Genomic DNA, 14,513 nt, shown 5'->3' with positions numbered 1-14,513 from the left:
TTGCCATGCCCCTTTTAGAGATTCCTCACCGAAGTACTGCTGCTAATGGGCAATACTGTGATGACTCCCTCTGAATTGGCACTGTAGAAAATGGTACCACAGTATTGTCTGTAGCCTCCCCAAAGGGACATGATAAAATTATATGCACGTCTTTTGATCTCTACCACATATGCACTCGGTGTAAAGGAGACAAGTTCAAACATTCCCTGATGGTAGGAAAGTACACTTGTGGTACACCATATACTCTATTGTTATGGTCTCCGGAACCTGTGGTGATATTGATGAATGTCTCTTGGGGTTACAATCAGATGCTGCATATTTGTTGAAATAAAACAGTTAGGTGTCAGGTTTTAGGGTTGTGGCAGTATTCTGCCCAATTCCTATGGTGTAAAAGCGTCATCTTATTTTGCTGCGCTGTCATCTATTAACGAAATAACCTGTCGTATTTTTGCATGCCACTTGCTGTATCATTCCATGTGGGATATTCTAAAGGATCACATCTGGCTCAACCCTCCCTATGAATTTCCAGGCTTGCATAGCTCTATGTCTAATGCAGTCTGAATGCTAGTTAGAAGCTGCATGAAATGAAATGCAGGTTTATAGACCCATTTAGCATAACAAATGCTAATAAACAGCCATGTGTGTATGTGCCTGTTTGGCCTAACGTGGAACCGCAGATACCTCTTGATGTATGGTCAGTTTTTTGGTGCCCATAGCCTTGGCTGCAGTGCACAGAGATATTACATTGCTGCACACAGAGGAAAGAAATTAGAGGAAACATTAGTCTGAGGTTAGACCAATTTTGACTATGAGGGACTCTTTCATGGGGGCATATGTAACTTAGACAGCACCATCTAGGGCCAAAAGAGTTCACTTCCAGCAATAAACATGTATTTCCTCTGGCTACCCTCATAGTTCTTCTCTTGGAAAGTCATCTTACCTGCAAAGTCAATATAAGCTGCAAATAATTTACCGATTTCTTCCCACACCACATAACTAGGCTCCAGGAATGTGGCCCCTGCATTTACCTCTCCTAGGCACTTCTGTACCAATACCAACATCATCACTGTATTCAGAGGCCCTTCAGGACCTCAGGTCCATCTTGCACTGCATCCTCTCATGGACCAGTGAGACATTCTTACAAATACAAGGGCATTTTTTTCCTTCAATGCAAGGGCTGTTGATGTTTTCTTCTTTTCCCGAAGCCAAAGCCAGCATTTTCTCATCAAGAGCAGAGCCCTCTCTGTCTTCCTATCCTCAATCTCTGATTGGGACAAACTTTGTGAAGACACACGGCTTCTTGATTTAGACAACATAGGTGATGCTGCTCCTTGGGAGGTACACTCCACTGACACTAGGGCCTCCTCAATGCCATCCTTGCTTCTCTCTTCTACTTCACGCTCATGCTCCTGTGAGGTGGATTGTAGCTAGTGGAACTCCTCCAAAGCCCTGAGGCAATACAATCATCCTTAAAGGTAATTGTTAAAAGACTCCCTGCTCAACCTCAGCCCTCTTGGTTGTACATTTTACACAGCTCTGCTACGCTGAGGCTCTCTATGCTGGCAAAATCCACATTCATGTTTCCAAAACTTAAGTGACAAGAACGAATTCTGGAAAAAATAAAAAAATACCCAATTAAAATAAAAATCCAAAAAGTCAATTTTTGCTGGCAATTTATTAGGGATTTTAATTTCAAATTAAATCATGGTGCTGTACTGCAAAGTACAAGTCCTAGATTCCACCACGGAACAGCAATGTAAAAAATTGGATTACTAACTGGGTGAACACCCACCTCAAGAAAATATCACAACCTTTGTCAGAGTGTACCCTTAAAGTCACTAAATTAACCTATGCTCATCCCCATGGATGATCATCCCTCGTCCCCTTGGCATCTATGCAGGAAATCACAAATATGGGTTAACTAGTCATGGTAGGCTGAGGGCCAGTCACGATCTAAAGTCGAACGCAACTGAGCATAGGTCAGCTATACAAACCAAGTTCAACCCAGTCACAGGTTTTAGGGAAACGGAACTCAAAATCTTTCAGTAGGGCAAGTCAGCAGATTGTGTCCAAAGAGGCTACATGATATTTGATAGCTGTTAGATGAGGTCCTGTTGAAACTGTTGGTTTTGGTGGGAGGAGTTCTAAATGACAAAATGTGAATTGCAGACCCAGGGACATCCCCTTACCTGTCATATACTTTCAGTGGCTTTGCCAAGTCTAGGTTTCTACATTTGGACTTAGGGCCTTTTTACGAGTTTGGCAGTCCACCAACCACTTTAAGAGGGCTCCGGGAGGCCTCTGCTGGAATCAGGGATCCCACCTAGTTGGCGACAGACAAAGTTGTGGTCAGCCACAGATGTGCTGAGTTCGGTTTCTTCACTTTCTAACAACCTAATGGAAAGGCAGTTCTGAGGGCCCCCTGCCAGCACCCTTGGAATGGGCACTGTCTGCTATTGCAGACACAATGCATTCTGAAGGTGCTGTGTGCGATGGCATTGGCCTCAGCTCCCTAAGAGAGCCGAGGTCAATGCTGCTGCACTGTTCCACCGGGCTGACTGGTGGAAATATCTTAATGTGATGTTTCTGCCGGTCAGCTCGGTGGAAACATCGTAATACGATGTGGGTGAGGCCGTCACCTTGAAGGCAAGCTCACCCCTGCCGTATTGGAGTTGTGGCAGTTCAACCACCCAACTCGTAATCTGGCCTTAATCTATTTTTCAGAGCTTGAAATCATCCAGTGGGCCAAGGTTGCAAGCTGTAACTGATGAGGCCTTCTTCAAATCCCAAAAAGATTCTAAGTCATGGTTTTTGAAGGTCATAACAGCACTTGGAAGTCAGTAATCACTCCAGCAGGATCTAGTTCAGGTCCAGCTGGGACTGGTCAGCTAGCAATTACAGGAAAAGACCTCTTGCAGTTTTTTGTAGCCCTGTAGCTAAACAGAAGGTCAGCCAACTTACCCTTGGAGTCTACTACTTTGTCCTGGGCATAACAGGGAGCAGTTCCAGTCCATCAGGCTCCTCTCAGGCCACAAACAGCAGGTCCAGTCCTCCCCTGTTCTTCCTGAGATCCAGCAATGCTCAGAGGAGGGTGCAAATAATGTCACATTTATGCCTGCCAATAGCTTGTGGTTTGGGTGACACCTGGTCCCTTCCTAATCAATGGGGTAAAGGTATCCAGGGTTAACCCTACCACTTTGGTGGCTGGTCCTGTCTGCCCTACTGTAGACAATTCCAAAGTGTTCCTCACTCCTAAAATCTAACAAGGTGACACCCTTCTCCTCTTTTGCAGAGCCTGTGTGCCCACCCAGAGGATGTGGCTAGGGTGATAAATAGGGAGCACAGTCTTCTCTGTGGTCACTGTATCCCACTTCTGGGATCACCTCTCTCCCTACAGCATTTGATGTATGTGTGACTGGAAGGACAAAAGAAGATGTCTGTCTGGGTGTCTACTAAAATCTGCATGTAATAGGAAGGCTCCTTTAAAGTTAATTAAGTTCCTGGACTTAATCCAACTAGTCATCGTGCCACAGGAACAAAAATGTCTTCCCACACCCAAGCTTTTGTCTCCGCTCTTAGATTAGTTTTTACACCTCATTTGTGGCTATTCACTAGCTAAGTGACAGTTGCTCATGTACATTAGCTTTCAGGAGTTTGAGGCAGAGAAAAGGTATCTTTCTATAAGTTACTTTTCCTTTATATTTTTGTTTTAAATCTGAATTCACCATTAAGTAGAACCTGTAATAAATATCAAAACTGTGGTTTAGTCACCTCTTTAGCCTGTCCATTAAATCAGGTAACAGAATTAGTATTTTGTACCATGTACTAGGGACTGATAGCCAAGTTAAGTATACCAATTAGGAGCATGCCAATTCACCACGTTGAAAGGATTAATACAGCAGTAAAGTACACAGAGTAGGTCATTCTGACCCCGGCCGCCGGCGGAAGCCGCCGGCCTGGCTGGGACCGCCAGAATACCGCTGCGCGGTCAAAAGACCGCCGCGGGTATTCTGGGTTTCCCGCTGGGCTGGCGGGCGACTGCCAGAAGGCCGCCCGCCAGTCCAGCGGGAAACACCCTTCCATGTGGATGCCGGCTCCGAATGGAGCCGGCGGAGTGGAAGGGGTGCGACGGGTGCAGTTGCACCCGTCGCGATTTTCAGTGTCTGCATGGCAGACACTGAAAATCTTGGTGGGGCCCTGTTACGGGGACCCCTGCAGTGCCCATGCCATTGGCATGGGCACTGCAGGGGCCCCCAGGGGCCCCACGACACCCCATACCGCCATCCTGTGCCTGGCGGCCAAAACCGCCAGGAACAGGATGGCGGTATGGGGGTCGGAATCCCCATGGCGGCGCAGCTTGGAGGATTCCCCAGGAAAGCGGTAAACCGGCGGTACACCGCCTGCTTTCCGTTTCTGACCGCGGCTGTACCGCTGCGGTCAGAATGCCCAAGGGAGCACCGCCAGCCTGTTGGCGGTGTTCCCGCGGTCGTTGGCCCTGGCGGATTTTACCGCCAGGGTCAGAATGACCCCCAGAGTCCTGAAGGTAGCAAAACAGAAATCAAACAAAAATCTGCAAAAGATGGTCTTTTCCTACAACTGACTACAAACTGTATGTGAAAATACTGACAACCAGACTCTCAGTGATCCTTTTGGACATAATACACAAGATTCAGTCTGGGTTTATCAGAGTACCTATTTCAAAGAATGATGCAGATCTGACTGTCATCCAAACAGAGTAAGGATGTAATCCTTTCCTCATCCTAGAGAGCTATAAATTTCTGAATATTGACTGCAAACTATGTGGAAAATATTAGTCACCACACTGTTGGTAATCCTTCCAGACACCAGCAGGCATGTGGTCCAGTCTGGGTTCTTGCGAGAGTGGCAGAAATCAACAATAAAAGAGGACCCATCCACCATTTTGAAAAGGGAGATAAGGCAAAGGCTCTGATAACCCTGTTTGCTTTAGACACAAGGTCACTTAGGAATTCCTCACAAAAGTTATAATGAGGCTTGGCCTAGGGGAGAGCTGGATAAGCATGATGATGGCCCCATAAATATCCATTACAGATTGAACTAGGATGGGACTCTCTCAATGAAATGGCTTTCGCAGGAGGCACACTGTTGGGATGCCTGATCTCCCCCTTGCCACTTGCAATAGTCATGGGACTGCTGTCACATTCCATAGGCAAACCCAAAAGTATCAGAGGGATGGAATTTGGAGGAGCAACACATTAGATCTTGTCGTTTGCAGATGACATGCTGCTATCCTTAATAGAGTCATCATGATGCACCCAGCCTGTAATGATTGTATTAGGAGCTATTGGGTGACATCCAGATATACGTTTAATGCTGATAAATCCTAAATTCAACTAGTACAATTAGAAGTGGACATAAAAAAAGGCTAATGAAAACCACACCTTTTGGACTAAAATCAAAATCCCTATTGTATCTTGAAATCCATTTCACGGAGATTATGAATGCACCTTTTAAATCCAATGTGTCCCATCAAATTGGTGCAGTTACACAGGACCTCTAGAAGTGGACCACTCAATAAATCTTATGGCAAGGGAAGAATAATGTGATTAAAATGGTAGTAATCCCTAAAAATGTATAAGTTTTTGAAAAACTGACAATTAAAAGAATCTGAGTCACTGGGAAGGGAAATCAAATCATCAGCAAAGGAAGGAGTGGGCTTCCCGGCAATCAGGATATACCACAGAAACTCCCTCCTCCCTGTATTAGAGGAACGGTCACAGAGATCCTCTAGGAGACACTGTATGCATATTGATAGGACCATAGCTGGGAAGCTTCTGGGGAGCATGCTGTAGTTGTCCAAAACACTGAGACCACAGAGACTTTATTCTAACAAGAACCGGTACAGTGCTTAACATTTCACACTCAATTGCGTTGTCTCAACAACTGATGACTTGCCCATCACTATTCACTGCTAATCACAATACCATTGGGAGGCCTACAGCCTGAATGAAGTAGCATACACCAGTGAGCTAAAACAGTTTTAAAAACTTGGTAAAGATGATGGCTGGAACTAAGAGGGCAGTGTCAAAAATCTATAAATTCCTGATGGAAAAAACAGCACTGCCTACATGGAGAAATATTGGAAATACTAGCTAGAGATGAATCAAAAAAAGGAATGGTTGGAACCTCTGGTGAGATACAGCGTGGTTTAACACATTCATACTACACAGGGAATAAAAGTTAAAATAATGCCTTATTGAGTTCTGATGCCTGATAAATGAAGTAAACTGTTTAGGGGAGCCGGGCTGCATGCTGGAGACACTGTTAGCTAAGACAGACCCAATACATGTACAGTGACCATGCCCAATATTGACAATTTATTGGAAAGAAGTATTGGTAGCAATAAAGAAGATTGTGGGATTTTTTTTTTCAACAGACCCAAAGACAAGTTTATTAGGGATAAAACCTGACTTATGGGACAATGTTAGAAGTAGGCAACTGTTGATTTCATAACTGTTGGTAACTGTAAAACAGGAATAGCACGAATGTTGAAATGAGCAACAGATTAACAGATAAACGTGGTACATTACAGAATGGGATAAGATGGCAATGTAATGCCTAACCAGACCCTTGTTTAAGGACAGAGACTATTTTTATGTCTAGGGGCACTACATCTAATAATGGTTTTGAATCAGAAATGTGTAAAACGAGATGGACAACAAGCTAGAAAGGGGGACAAAATAAAGGAGTAAACCTCATGTTTTGTTCTAGAGGAACAACAAGTGTACAGGGCATCAATACTAATATAATTGGGATTAAACGTTTAATGCAAATAATTTAAAAATAAATTGAACTTGATGCCTCTACTTGGGAAAGAATTGTTCAAAAGTTCTTTAAGTACACCTTCATCTCATCTCTGACTGCAGCTAACTTATAGCAGTTGCTATTACCTAATTTCTAACCTCTCTCCTTCTCAAACAAGATCCTGGTACAGCAGGAATCAAGATAGCTCTAAAGAATATGTGAAGTTGAACCAAAGTCTTGAGGATCATCAATGTGGTTTAAAGATTTTAAGGCAAACAGAACATGCCTTCATTAGAGAAAACATATTTTTCACCACGATATATCATCACTCAATGACTCAGTGTATCTCCATGCATTTCTGCACACTAGGCTATTGGGCTGAGCTACTTGGAACTGATGAGGGAAGTTTCAAACCCTTCTGATATGTACCTATGGAAAGAGCCACAGAATCAGAGCATTTGAATCATCCCTTTGAACCTTTCCTGGTGGAATTTATCAGCGATCTCAAGCATGCTTCATGTTCAACATTTATATGTGAGGGTTATCTCAGCTCTCAGGCCAATGCATAATGAACCTTCAGGTGACTGCTGACAACACACAAATCCATTTTTCATTGTAAACTGTGATAAGGACCAGACTGATGAACCTTGTGTTCCACTGATTGAGAAGAGACCTTCTCTGGTATGTCACAAAACTGAGATCACGACATTTAGATGAGTACTCTTAAGCCAATTACCTTTTATCTCACCTCAGGTCCACTTACTTCTATAAAGGCAAAAAGTAAAGAACTTGGGGATTCTGTTTGGAGCTGAGCTCTCTTTCTTTCTGTAAGCAAATGTTGTCACCAAAAGATTCATCTTATAGCTTTCCCTCTTCACAAAACTCCTTACTGTCCCCTCTGAATAGATCACTAAGATGACAAGAGCTGAAGAGAGCCATGGTGATTATTCGTATGGATTCCTTCCATATCACCTATGCTGTGGTAATAACAAAATTCACTGATAGATCTACACAGTACGCAAAGGCTATAGAATCAAGTTGCCAGATTGTCAATTGGCCTATGGGGGAGAAACCTTCTATTGGAGGACTGATTTAAATTAAAGGTCCTTTGTACTATGCAGTGAAGGACCATGCATTCCTACCAAAACTGCCACCTCACTGTGTCTCTCACAAGAGCTTACAATCAATCTCTGCTAACCTGATCTACATAGAGCCTTCAAAAGTCTGGAACCTGACGATTTTGGAGTCTTATGACTGTGACTGTGTACAAAATCCACTCAACAACACTCTGCATACATACCAAATTGTAGGCTCCCTTCAAATCTGATTTTATGAAAATATAGGCATTTTAGCCTGCTCATTAAATACTGTTATCTAGAGTTATAGACGCTTAACAACAATGAGGTCAAGAAGGATGAATTAGTAATTTTCATGCATTTCTATCAATGTATTTTTTTCAGCATACTGATCTCTTTTGGTAGGTCCACCCATTGGGTATTGGACAATTGGAGATCAAATCTATCAACAGATGCCATGCTAGAAGTTAAAAAGTTTGTTCCCTCTTTAGATCGAAAGCAGCACCAAAATCCTGAGATTACTGGGCAGGTCAGTTTGATTAAGGACTAGGCCTGGGCAGAGTTCGTAGAGTTCTGCTACGTGGAACTCCATGAAGTGCTGAAAAAACTCTGCCATGCCAGATGGGGTTCTGCGAGAGGTGGAGTTTGGGTAAGTCATGCTGTTTGCACTGACTTTCAGTGCCAGGAGTTTCTCTCATGCTGTAAAATCAGTGCAAATGGCATCACGCAAAGTATCAGAGGGTGATAACTTCCATCTGCCGGGATAGTAGATTTTCTACTCGAGTGGTAGTTTCCTCAACGCGAGTGGCATTTTTCTCAATGCTGACGGTAGCGACCTGCTGCGACCACCTGTGTTCAGAAATCTCACTCACCAACATAGCAATTTCCCTCAGTTGCACTCTCAAACTTGACATTGGTGAGCCATGGGAAAGAAAAAACTTCGCTACGCATCACTTTGTGGAGTTTTTCAGGACTCCACGAGGAGCTGGAGTGGGCAAAACTCTGCCGGAGGAGAGGAATTCTTCGTCTACCCCTATTAAGGACCACAGAGCTGAAATATAAATATAGGAAAACAGGGTATGGTCTCTTGCCTTCACATTCAACTTATCAGTACATGAATGTAGGATTTCTATTATTTTTTATTTCTCCCCTCCATTTATCCAATATGATTGTGCTGGCTTTAGAACTCTGTGTGCTTTGCAGCTGCTAAATAGTAGTAAAGAACATGTGTTTCCCCCTAAATTCTGTGCTGTGGAACTGGAACTCCCTACTTTGCCTATTTACCTTCTGTATAAGCCAATTTTAGATGGAGGCTAAATGTGCCTATGGCGTGGAAGGTTAAATGTCATATGCATGCTACATATTTTATTGGCAAAACCCATGAATATGACAAAACGTATGTCTGTCAAGAGAACCACTGTGTTTTTTCTGAAGTACAGCTGTACCTCAGTAAAACGTGTGAAGAACAAATGCCTCTGACATGTAAGAAAACCTATTATTAAAATTAGAGGGTAATAAGTCACTTCTTAAGTGCTCCTCTAAGCCCACAAGGCAGAGGGCCTAATATAGAATATAAAGTGACACACTATATTTCATAGATGTCCCTTTACAGTGATTGAGGACCTAAAAGCTATTTGACTGTGTAGGCTAAGCTTAATTTTCCATTAAAAAAAAGCCTAGGTGAGATTAAGATTTTTAAATCTACATCTCCACCTGCAAAAATAACAGCAAAGATAAAGTTATTGCCTACTTAATTTTCACATGCGGTTTAATGGTAAAATTAGATTTTCAGTAACTTGAGTGAAAAAGTAACTTTAGAAAAATGGCTTAAAACCAGTTCTGCCACTCATCACACCTCCAAAGTTCAGAATGAACATTCCCAGCTTAGAGTTAGCGTCTCTCGCTCATAACACAATGGGCTGCCTCTGAGCCCAGAAAAGACAGGATGGTGTTAAATGTTGACCACCTACCAGGGATTGATTATCTACCTTGGAGTGAACAGGAACAATTTGTTGAATAATGAATGACTTAAGTCCTACCTCTTTACTTAGACAGCCAGGCTTCTATCTAAGTAAGCAATAGAACCACTTTGGAACATATCAGGTGGTAGGAGAGCTCATATAAATAGAGGAGTGGGTAAGAAGTTGAAGGCAAGCCTGGCTGGTGGCACAAGGGTTTAGCCATGTTAAAGAAGGGGCCTCTGCATAATTTTATAGTAAGGCAAATTTAAAGTATTACAAAAGGAGGTGAAGAGTTTGTGATAAAATTGTTAGAATTTGGTGGAAGGCATTTCTTGAGTCATTGGGGAGTGCACATGATAAATCAGGCACCTCAACCACCACCTCTTGGAACATTCCTGAACCTGGAAAGGCCCCATCTGAAGAACAAGTCCCTGCTGGAAAAAATATTTCTGACTCTTGATTCTTGACTCTTTGGAATAAGTGGATTAAAACAAGGGTTCAATGACTCCTAACTCCTTCCTGGATTCAGGGACTGAAACTACTTTAGGAGGGTCAAGCAGTTTGCCTCTGCTTGCCTGCTTCATGGACACAAAAAGAAGAAGGGCTCCTAACTCCAAAAGGTCATAGGTGACCATGGAGGACACAGTCCTCTAGGAGACCTGCCTGGAAAGAGACCTGATGCCTTGAACCCCACCCTGAGTAGTAAGGAGCTACAGGACTTATTAGAAGAAACTTTTCAAGCAGTTGCAGAAAAGTAGGACTTTGTATTTTTTCCACCACAAGAGCACAGGAAGGTCTCACACTTGGTAGGCAAGAATACCAGGAATGCTTTTGGAGCTTCAGTTCACTGGAGGAATTTTAACTTCTAAAAAAGTGACTATATTTGAATGTAAAACCTTGAACCAGTTTGAGGCACCAAATCTATCCGACCAGCAAAGCACCCACAGCAGCCACAAAATGCAGAGTTCTCCTACATGGAGCTTTTGAGACCAAAACCAAAAGCTTTCATAGAAGCTCGACAATTATATATTCACCTTTAATGGGCTATTACTGGCCACAGCCTTGGAACTTGCATCTCTGGAATAATTTGACTTCTATTACATAGACCAAGCTTAAAGGTAAAAACTTGGACCAGGATAATCCTCTTGATGTATATTTGACATCTGCTTGATCATGGTTGGCTTGAAATTGCTCCTAGGTCCCAGTCACCATGAACTGCTGTTTATCAATGCTGATTTATTTTCCTATGCACCTCTTGCCTTAAAACTTTAAAAAATCATATTTGTGGTTACCCTTGTCCTATTGTCAGGAGGGTAGCTTTTTTTGGTCATTAAAGTTTTCTCTACTTTTCGTATTTTGGATGGGAAGTTTATTGTGTTGTGTTCTTTACTTCAGGATTGTTGGTTCTGCTTGAATTCAACACACTCTTCTCTGAGAAGTGCCTGGTGCTTGTGCCTTAGCTTCGCTCAGAACTGGGTTGTGAACTAACTGACTTTGTTTATCAAGTTGGTAGGTGCAACCACATATGAAATTAATAACCCAATTTCTGACAATAAAGCATTAAATGTACCAGTACAAATGTTCTCTGCTAACAATCAGTCACCTGGTTAGGAGTTTGTAACCTTGGATTTGCAAAATAATATGATACTCAAATTCAGAAATAACATCAACCACAAGTCTTTCAATGTTATTAACAGTACAGAATATATGTTTTTCAAGAATACTTTCGGACAAAACCCCAGTTCAACACTGAACCATCAGTAGATTGTATAACCTCCAATATCTATTCATACTAAAATGTAATATCTTATTTTTCATTAACTGTAAATCTATATATTTCTTGGTTGCTCTAATATCTAAAAGAGTCTCTACCTTAAAACCTTGTCTTCCTGAATATCATGAGTCAACAACAGGTCACATAGGCAAACTAGAACCATTAGAACAATCATAAACTGTAAGGCAACAAGGAAACGTTTCTTTACAAAACACAGACAATTGATGATTTTCGCATGTAGCGGCCATTTTAAATGATGCTGGTGGAAGTCCATTGTTCCACTAGGGGAATGGAATAAGTTACTCCATCCCTCTAGTGGAGGAACTGCCTGCCAAATTTATAAATGACTGCCAAGCTGGTGGCCATTTATAAAGCATGCATATTGCTGTTTGATGCAGGGTTGCGTCAGCATGACGGAGCTTTGCACCAAATTGTTTTTTATTTATTTTGAGAAAGAACATTTTATTTTTTGAAATAAAAAATAAATGGTCCCCTCTGCCACGGGAGTCATCTCGCATGGTAGGAGCATCACTTACATTTTACTGTCCCTTGCCGGCAGGGTTTGCCTGGAGGTGACGGACAGTAAAAAATGGCTACATGTCTGCCCATCCTTATTGGGTTAGTGGACATGTAGCCATTTCTCTGATGGTCCTTACTTCGTCGGGCCATTGGAGAGGTTTGGCTAGGGCAGTGAAGGAGTAGTCACTGCTGTAGCCAATCCTATGATTTGCCCCAATTAAATCAGGTAGGCACCATAATGTTGGTTGTGTGTATACTCCAATGCTTTGTGACGGAGTATGTACACCGCCAACATATAAATCAGCCCCTTATTGTCTTTGGTGCGCATGACGTAATGGTTCTGTTATGCACACTAGTGCTCGTGTGAGGAGGATGGAACCATTCTGTCCTCATCACAGGTGCACCAAATCCATCTTCTGTTTACACCAGAGGGATTAAAGGCCTGGTTACGACTTGGGTGGTCCCACCACGGGACCCTGTGGTTGGGCATAGTGCCAGTGACAGACACGGATCCAGCCCATGTCAATAGGAGTCCCCACACAAGGGCCCCCTTTGTCCTTGGATTGATAAGTTCCTGTCACTGGCACTAGGACCAGCCATAGAAGTGGTGCATTATGTTTACCGGCAAAAGTGGGTCAATGCTGGCTAGAAGGAATTTTGTGGATTCCTGTGGATTCTGGAAGTTTTCATCATAGAAATATGATGAAAATGTATGAGTTCAGGTAAGTTTGAGGTTTGCAAGACATTCTGGGTGACAAAACCTCAAGGAATCCACGCAGGCCACCCCTCCCTGGATTTCCCTAGATATATAGTTTTCAGAAATGTACAGGTTTGCTAGGTTTTCCCCGGTGCTGGCTGAGTTAGGGCCTAAAAACTGCAACTACCCACTTTGCAAAAAACGGGTCAGTTTTGCTTTGAAAAAATTGGAGTATCCATGATGTGCTTTTGGCCATTACCTGACGGAGGTACTGGACCTACCCACACAAGTGAGGTACCATTTTCATCAGAAGATTTAGGAAAATGCTGAGTGGAAGAAAGTTTGTGGCTCTGTGCAGATTCCAGAACTTTCTGGCACAGAACTTTGAAGGAAACGTGTTTTTTTTAGTCAATGTTTGAGGTTTGCAGGGGATTCTGGATGAAACAACTGGTGAGAGCCAGACAAGTCACCCAACTTTGGATTCCCCAAGGTGTCTAGTTTTTGAAAATGTATAGGTCTGCCAGGTTTCCCTAGGTGCCAGCTGAGGTTGGGCCCCAAAACCACAGCCATGCACTTTGCAAAAAAAGGTTGGTTTTGCGTAGAAAACTTTGATGTATCCATGTTGCATTTTGGGCCATGTCCTGTCACAGTTACAAGGTCTACCCACACAAGATTTCAGAACTTTTTCATCACAGAAAATGTGAGGAAAATGTGTCTTTTTAGTCAAAGTTTGAGATTTGGAAGGGAGTCTGGCTAAACAAACGTGGTGAGAGCCACACTAGTCATCCCATTCTGGGTATCCCTAGGTGTATAGTTTAAAAAAATATTTAGGTTTTCTAGGTTTTCCTAGGTGCCAAAAACCACAGCTATCCACTTTCCAAAAAGCGGGTTAGTTTTGCATAGACAAATTGATGTATCAATGTTGCGTTTTGAGCCATTTCCTGTAGCGGTTCCTAGGCCTACCCACACAAGTGAGGTACCATTTTGATCAAAAGACTGAGGCGAATGCTGGGTGGAAGGAAGGTTGTGGCTCTGTGCAGATTCCAGAACTTTCTGTCACAGAAATGTGAGGAAAATGTGTTTTTTAGTCAAAGTTTGAAGTTTGCAAGGGATTCTGGGTAAAACACCTTGGTGAGAGCTACACAAGTTACACCACATTGGATTCTCCTAGGTGTCTAGTTTTCAAAAAATGTATAGGTTTGCCAGGTTTTCCTAGGTGCCACCTGAGGGTGGGCCCAAAAACCACAGCTGTGCACTTTGCAAAAAACAAGTTGGTTTTGAGTAGGAAAATTTGATGTATCCATGTTCCATTTTGGGCCATTTCTCTTCCGTGGGCACAAGGTCTACCCACACAAGTGAGGTACCATTTTTATTGGAGGCTTGGGGGAACTCAGAATAGTAGAACAAGTGTTATTACCGATTGCATTTCTCTGAATTTGCACCTTCCAAATTTAAGACAATGTGGAAGAAAGAGGCAATTTTGAGAACTACTCTCTGATTCACATGCTAATATGGGTGCCCACAAATGAATTCAGAGATGTGCAAATTACCACTGCTTCGTAACTTTTATTTTGGAAATAAATTGGTTTCTTTGATACCTATGTTTCATTATTTATATTTTACCATATGAATTGCTGAATACTTGGTACACAATGAAAAACCATTGCAAGCTGCAGCTCAGTTATTGGCTCTGGGTACCTCGG

The sequence above is a fragment of the Pleurodeles waltl genome, chromosome 2_2 (genome assembly GCF_031143425.1).
Source record: "Pleurodeles waltl isolate 20211129_DDA chromosome 2_2, aPleWal1.hap1.20221129, whole genome shotgun sequence".
Lineage (NCBI taxonomy): Eukaryota > Metazoa > Chordata > Amphibia > Caudata > Salamandridae > Pleurodeles > Pleurodeles waltl.
The sequence above is the reverse complement of the archived record's forward strand: the minus strand, read 5'-3'. Positions refer to the sequence as shown.